The sequence below is a fragment of the Heteronotia binoei genome, chromosome 15 (assembly GCF_032191835.1).
Source record: "Heteronotia binoei isolate CCM8104 ecotype False Entrance Well chromosome 15, APGP_CSIRO_Hbin_v1, whole genome shotgun sequence".
Lineage (NCBI taxonomy): Eukaryota > Metazoa > Chordata > Lepidosauria > Squamata > Gekkonidae > Heteronotia > Heteronotia binoei.
In genome coordinates, this window is record NC_083237.1 from 10,090,019 (window position 1) to 10,098,725 (window position 8,707).

Here is an 8,707-nt window from a genome sequence, read left to right on the forward strand (position 1 = left end):
CACCAGCCACACACACACACACACACCCAAGGCCACCCCTTCAGTGGCCAGGAAGCTTCCTCGGCCAACCCCAAGTTGATCCAAGCGATGGCGTTGCCCTGGTACCGTCCTGAGCTCCGCTGACACCGCCTCTGACTAGTTGGGAGGTAGTAAGGCCCAACGCTCCCTCCAAAGGGCGCCCACACCGCCCCACCCAAGGAATGGCCACCCCGCAGCCCGGAGCGCCAAACCGTGCGCAGAAGCCCCGATGGGCTTCGCCTTATGCCTCCGCCGCCTGTCCGTCAAGCGGAGCCGCCGAACAGCTGATCCGCGCCGCCTCGGAAGCCGCGTTCTCGCTCCCCGCCGGAATTCGCCGAGCCACGGACGAACGCAGCGCGCCGCAGCCGAGGCTCTCCCAGCCGGCGCTTGAACAGGCGCGGACACCGACGACAAGGCCGCCTCCCGGCCCAACGACGCAGTGAGTAAGGGGACAGGCCGCTCTAGCTCCTGCTCCCCCGACGCCTCCACGAAACTGCGTGGAGCGGTTTGGGGCTGAGGCTACTTAAAGCCTTGCCCCCGCCCCTGAACAATTCCCGGATGCCCGGGAAACTTCTCTTTCATCCTGCCAGGGCTGCAAAAGACGGCCCCACGGCGCGCAGCCGCGTTGCGGCGCGGCCGGGGTGGGGCCGAATTTTTTCCTCTTAAGAGCAATGGAATTTGTTGTATAGTCTTTGCTCTCTTTCTTCTGTTTTCTCTTTAGGGTTGCTAGTACCCAGATTCTAGGGTTTTTTTCAAGGCTTCTGCCAATCACCAGGCAGCTGGCCAGGAACGTAAGAACATAAGAGAAGCCATGTTGGATCAGGCCAATGGCCCATTCAGTCCAATAGCATACAGCATAAGAATGATTTTTGTGTGCCCTGACCTGGATAGCCCAGGCAACCACAGTCTTATCAAATCTCAGAAGCTAACCAGGGCTGACCCTGGTAAGTACTTGGATGGAAAACTTCCTTAGAATTCCATAACCTGGAGGCAGAGGCAGACTTATCATGCCACTTTTCTTTATGTTCTCCATGCCTCAATAGGGGTCACTAGAACTCATAATCATATAGTTGTAGAACCATCATGTTGGTAGGGACCTCCAGGGTCATCTAATCCAACTCCCTGCACAATACAGGAAATGCACAAATACCTCCCCCCACACACTTCCCCAGTGACCCCTACTCCATGCCCAAAAGATGGCAAAAATCTCCAAATTACTGACTGACCTCAAAGTGGCAATCAGCATTTCCGTGGGCCACAAGAACTATGTACTGATGCAACACTTTCTGCCCTCCTTCTCATGATCTGCCTAATGTATAGAATCAGCGTTACTATCAGATGACCATCTAGCCTTTGTTTAAAAATCTTCAAGGTAGGAGAGTTCACCATCCCATGAGGAAGCCTGTTCCACCGAGGAACCACTCTGTCAGGAAGTTCTACCTAATGTTTAGCCAGAAACTCTTTTGATTTAATTTCAACCCATTGGTTCTGGTCTGACCTTCTGGGGCAACAGAAAACAATTCTTCATCATCGTCACTATGAAAGCCCTTCAAGTACTTGAAGATGGTGATCATATCACCTCTCAGCCTCTCCTCTCCAAGCTAAACATACCCAGGTCCTTTCCTTATAGGACTTGATCTCCAGACCCCTCAACATCTTCATTGACCTCCTCTGGACATGTTTCACTTTGTCTATATCAGGGTTGGCCAAAATGCAGCTTGGGATCCACGTGTGGCTCTTTCATACATATTGTGTGGCTCTCAAAGTCCCCACCATCCAGTCTCCAGCTTGGAGAAACAATTTCTCTCTTTAAATCACTTCTCCAAGCCAAGCCAGTATCTTGGATAATGCAATTATCTTGGATAATGCATTTCAAGTATCCTTCTTTCCTTCCTTCCTTCCTACCTTCCTTCCTTCCTGGTCTTGTGGCTCTCAAACATTTGACGTTCTTGTCTTGTCGCTCTTGAACATCTTATGCTTATTTGATTTGGCTCTTATAATAAGCACATTTGGCCACCCTTGATCTATATCATTCTTAAAATGTGGTGCCCAAAACTGAACAGAAGACTCTAGGTGTAGTCTAATCAGAGCATAGTAAAACAATAACATCACATCACATCACATGATATGGACACTATACTTCTGTTAATACAGCCCAAAATTGCATTTGCCTTTTTTAGCCACTGCATTACACTGTTGACTCATATCAAATGTATGGTCCACTAAGACCCCTAGACCTTTTTTGCATATTCCACTGCCAAGACAAGTCTCCCCCAGCCTGTAAACATGCATTGGATTTTTCCTGCTTAAATACAGAACTTTACATTTATCCCATAAGAGCATAAGAGAAGCCATGTTGAATCGGGCCAATGGCCCATCCAGTCCAACACTGTGTCCCTCTGTGGTCAAAAACATCCAGATGCCATCAGGAGGTTCATTAGTGGGGCCAGGACACTAGAAGTGCTCACACTGTTGTCCCTCCCAAGCACCAAGAATACAGAGCATCACTTGCCCCAGACAGTTCCGACAATACGCTGCGGCTAATAGCCAGTGATGGACCTCTGTTCCATATGTTTATCCAATTCCCATTAAAAACCATTCTATTTTTTTCAACCCAGTTTTCCAGCCTGTCAAGATCATCCTGTATCCTGTTTCTGTCCTCTACTATAACAGTTAGACTTCCAGGCTTGCATGCCACACATGCTATGACTTTATAAGAACATAAGAAAAGCCATATTGGATCAAGCCAATGGCCCATCCATTCCAACACTCTGCTCAACAATTTCATTGAGTGCTAACAAGTTCTTGTATTGTGAGAAATGGAGAAAAAGTTCTATTCCATGCATAATCTTATAAACTTCTATGATGTCACCCCTCATTTGTTGTTTCTTCAAGTTAAAGAGCCCCAAGTGCTTTAACCTTAATTCATAAGCAAAGTGTTCCAACCCTTTAATCATTCGAGTTGCCCTTTTCTGCACTTTTTCCAGTGCAATAACATCTTTTTTTGAAGTGTGGTGACCAGAATTGTGGAGGCCCATATGAGGCCACACCATCAGTTTATACAGGGGCATTATGATACTGGCTGATTTGTTTTCAATTTCCTTCCTAATAATCCCCAGCACACCATTGGTCTTTTTTATTGCAGTCATACACTGTCTCAACATTTTCAGTGAGTTTTCTAGCAGAAAATGATGTATGTTTACATTCTAATAAATGTGAAATTGCTCTTGTTCTTCCCAAATATATTGCTTTTATGCTCACAAATATGTGTTTTTAAGCACGTTGAGGTTTTTGCTACATGCAGTTTCTTACATAGGCACCTGATGGCATATATAACTCCTTTCGAGATACAGTTCATGAAATATCTTAATTCGTATTGCCTTACATCAACTGGATTTAAGAATCCTTTGATATTGTATTATGTTTTCAATAAGAACAATTTCCACATTTAAAATTAACAAAGGGTGGATACCTGCCTGGTAAAAGTTGTTATTATTGTTGTTGTTGTTTTGTAGATGTATCATTACGAACCAGTAGATCTTTGAAATCAGACGTCCTTTCAACACAAATCACAAGCTCACAACCTGAGATACCATCCAGTATATTCCAATTATGTTTTATGCTTTTTGAGAGTCAAACCATTGTAGAGTTAAAAGAAATACTGCAGACCAGTCTGTCAAAGTCAGCTCTCTTGTTAATTTGGATGGGAGAGCTCCAAGGAATGCAAGGATCATTACAAACCACCTTTGAAATGGCAAACCACCTCTGAAACATTTCCTGCCTTGAAAACCCAATGAAGTACCCATAAGTCAGTTGTGATAACAGCAGTTTGCACACCCACCATGCTCACCAGAACGTCTGACCTCAGAATTCCTGGTAATGACTAGATTTACCTAGAAGTGATAAGTGTAGTTCTAGCAATTGCAGAACTCTATGGTAGGCTCATTAAGCTTTCATTTGAAGTACATCTGTTAGGCATATTCAGGAAAGGCTGAGGCCTAAAGTCCTGAGCTGAAGCTTGAAGGACAAGGCTTATACAAATTGGACCATTCGATCCATCAAGGATACCTTCCTAGGCTTCAGCCTAAATAATCTGAAAGGTAATTGACCCCAGCTGCATCATAGGCTGGTGCTGAAGACACTAAGGTTGCACTGTGATCTGGCCAGGATCCTTCAAGGAACAGCCCTGATTAGAGCAGTGTTCTAGCTCAGCAGCTGGACTACATGCCGACAGTCTGGTACAGTTTAAGGAGGCAACATCAGGAGAAGGTATTGGCCTCTATGCCCTCTTATTGGACCTCCAGAGGAGCTGGTTGGTCACTGTGAGGCATGATGCTTTTCTAGATGAACCAGTGCTCTGATCCAGGAGTTATTACCTTCTTATGAGGTTGATGTGTCATTTAAAGAAGTATCGGTGTGCACCCTGGAAAGTTCTAAAGCAAACAAGGGGATGAATTCTCATTCACACTCTGCTTTTCTAGGAATTTTCAAGTCCTTTATATGTAGAATCAGATATCTTCGGTATCATTTTTGACACTTACTTCTCTCAACAGATATTAGCCTCTGCTATTAAGGATTAAATTAAGGTCTGGCTCACCTAGGATTGCTTTCACAATTAACACAACTTCACCATTAAAGTGCAAAAATATTTCTCACACTCACACCCCTGGTAAAACTAGAGTAAAGTTCAAAGGGGTAATTATCTCCCCCTGTAATTATCTACATTGCTGTTATTGGTTCAACTGACCAAAAGCTCCAGTGGTTTTTCAGGAGGTAACAGAAAACTGTAAACAAACTTGAAAGTAACTATAAAACATCCCTGTATCTGTGAGAAGCTGGGAAAGTGACTAGACAGGACACTGTCAGTTTGATATTTCACATTTTGCATCTAGAGAGAAGTTTTTTCATGATGGTGAAGCAAATGTGTTTGAAACTCCTGTTGCTTCTCACGATGTGCAGAGTAAATGGTACAAGGTGTCCTGAGACTTCCCCTCTCCCTGTGCCACATGAGTGGTACCAGCCAAGTGACCTCCTCATTGGCGGGATTACTTCTCAGATCATCTACACACTTCATATTGCTTCTTTCACGGAACATCCTTTGCAGAAGTTATTTGAGCTTCCAGAGTAAGAATCACCCCATTCCCAAATTCTGTTCCTTTGGTTAATGCAAGAAATGCAACAACAGCTGTACTCAAAGAAAGGACGTGTAGATCCACCTGAGCATGCCATTCCTCTTCCAAATACATTGTCATTCTTCTCTATTCTGTTCATCATTCATGTGGAGTCTGTCATATCTCTTGGGGAAACATAGGGCCACTTGAGTTTTATTCAAACTGAACTGATACTCAGTTACATGCTTCATACACTATAAGGTTGTGGCCAAAAAAAAAAAATGCATAGAAAACATGGGAAACAAAATTTCAAAATTCCCTTGTTTAAGAGAGTTCAAAAGACCCAGATGTGGGTTGGGGGAATCCAGGAAAAGCAAGCAAGGTTGATTAAACATCTTAGAGGATTAGGAATGAATGTTGTTATTCATGTTTTTAATAATGACAGTGTGAAGGGAGGACCTGGCATTTCAAGGACTACCTTGGCAAACCAGCTTATCAACTGAGATCTCACAAACTATCGTTGGGAGAGAAGAATCAGCAACAAGCACTAGGACTTCTTTTTGCAATGTTTGTCATGTCTGCCTCTGAACAAATATTAATCTGCTTTGGGGGGGGGGTGCAAAAATCCCTCCCTTTTTGACTTTCAAATGCTTCTCAAAAGCGAGGTGTTCCCCCCGACAATGCCTGAAGGTTATGTGCTAGGAAAGGAAAAGTTGTACCACTTTTGTTTTTATCCATACAGGATATATACTTTGCTATTAGATACAAGAAAATTCATAAAAGTGTCAATATGTTATGGAGAAAGGAAATGTTGATTCTTTAATGTATTATAACCGGACCTTGAATTCAGCAGGAGCTCACAGGAGCACAGCTCCCGAACCTTTCTGAGGGTCCCCCTTCCTCCTCCACACCTATCTACCTTGTCCATTGAATAGTAGGTGCAGCTGTACAACAATCCCTGGATGAGCTCCACCACCTATTTTTCTACAAAACAACCCCTGATTATAACCACATATTCAGTGTTAGCTGGCCTGAAGAGGTAGATTTTTTTTTTTAGCTGACAAATAAAATAGAAACATATATGAATGCAATTATACTAAGGAAGTCAGACATAGTATGTTTCAAAGTTATTTCAGAATATACCAAAGTGTTGTAGAATTATCTTAAAATAGAGGATGTTACTCTTTTTTTAGAATGGTGACGAAGTTCTATCAACATGCCTTGGCCTTGGCATTTGCTGTAAATAACATCAATGAGAACACCCAGATCCTGCCAAATGTCACCCTCGGATTCCATATAACCGACAGCTACTATGATGCCAGGATGACTTACCGGACCACCCTGGACCTGCTCTTTAAATCACAGAAGTTTGTGCCTAATTATGAATGTGATTCCCGGAGAAATATAATAGCAATTGTTGCTGGATTTGATGCTGCTGTCTCCTTCCATGTGGCAGATATCTTGGGAATTTACAAGATTCCACAGGTAGGATATGGCTATGGTGTTGGCAATGTAATTAACACAACAATGGTGTACAATCTGATTAAAGAGTAGATAAAGAGTTCATTTGGGAATTAATATACTTGATAGGAAAGAGGAGAGACAGAGATAGGTTTTTAACTAGCTCTCTTGCTGAGACAGAAAGAGAGAGAGAGAGAGGTACTTCCAAGAAGAAGGGGAAATTGTCCTAGAATAGCAATGTGAAGAGAGAGAAGGAATCACACTTAATAAGAGAGAAGGTGCTGACCTCACTATCCTATCTAATTGCCTTCTAGCTCTTAACTTTCTTGTACACCAGACACTGCCTTTTCCAACATATGAATGAATTCACACATCAACAAAAAAGGAGAATATTCTGACTTCTAAAACAATAAAATATTTTCTGATGTGTATAGAACAAATTCAACATTGATAGTGGAACATAAATTGATAGTGGGAAAATGGAATGGGAAAATGTAATCAACATTCAGGTGATTTCTTTCTGTTTATTGTTATAAAAATGTACAATATTCTGATAACTGAATTCTAAGATGTTTGTCTGCATTCTTCCAGCTCACCTATGGCTCATTTGCACCTGAAGAGAAAGAGTTCTCATCCTTTTTCTGTATGGTCCCAAATGAAAACCCTCAGTACATAGGGATAACTCAATTGCTTCTCTATTTTGAATGGACGTGGGTTGGCCTCTTTGCTGTAGATGATCACAGTGGAGAACATTTCTTGCAGGCCCTGGAGATGTTGTTTTTCCAGAATAGAATTTGTTTAGACTTCACAGAAAAAATCCCAAACCAGTCCAGATGGGATACTTTGATTGACATAAATGATTTAATCTTAAAAGTATATCAACCTTTGATGAGGAACAAAGCAAATACTTTTATCATTTATGGAGAAGCTCTAACCATAATAACAATGAACACTGTGATGGTTTTAGGAGATTTTGGATATGAAGAAAACCCACTATATAGAAAAGTATGGATTCTGACAGCCCAAGTTGATTTCATACAAAGCAGCACTTTGAACAGCTTGAGTTTCTACCTTTTTCAAGGTGCTCTCTCCTTCACAGTGTGCATCAATGAGCTTCTTGGATTCAAAAAGTTTCTTCAGAACATCAACCCTTATAGGACACAAGGCAATGATTTTGTCAAGATGTTCTGGGAGCAATCATTTCACTGTACCTTTCCAAACTCCGAGGAGCCTATAATGAACAGTGAAACATGTACTGGGGAGGAGAGACTGGAGAGTCTTCCTGGGCATATTTTTGAAATGCACATGTTGGGCCACGGTTATAGCATATATAATGCAGTCTATGCTGTGGCACTGGCTCTACATGCCATGTACTCATCTAGGTCTAACCACAGAGCAACTGTAGGTGAAAAAAGACATGCATACCCAGGAAATCAGCCTTGGAAGGTAATTCTGCAGAACAAAATAATTTTATTGCCTTGCCCATATTGTATCATTTTATAGATTATACTGTTGCACTGTTTCTCTAACGGTTCAAGAGAGCCTTTTTATAAACTTAACAGAATCACCACTCACGTCTGTGTAATTTAAGGTCATTTCCATTGCTATTTATTTATTTATTTTATTTATATCCCACCCTTCCCACCGAAGCAGACTCAGGGTGGCTCACAACATAAAAACACCACAATAGTTAAAACAATACATATTATAAAATAGTATGTTCTATAAAATTATACATCCAATAATTAAAATCAGCATTTCATTTCATTTGGTGCTAAGATCTAGGTATTATATCTTATTCAATTTTTCAGTGCAATTTTTCACAGCTATGTTTGCTGTGTACACCAGTGTGTACATCCAAATAGCGTAATCCAGTTTTATTTCATTATTTGTTGTATGCATTCTATTTTATTGTTCATCACCTACAGTTTAGTGCATTAAAACAATTCTACAATCTTGTTTTGTTATATTGATGATTTTATATTGAATTTTGCAGAAGTTTATTATTATTATTAAATTGAGCAAGCCATTTTGAGTATCCATGAAAAAGCCAGGTTATGAATAAAATAAATATATAAATAAAAGAACCAGTTGAAGTGGCATTCAGCATTTTTTGG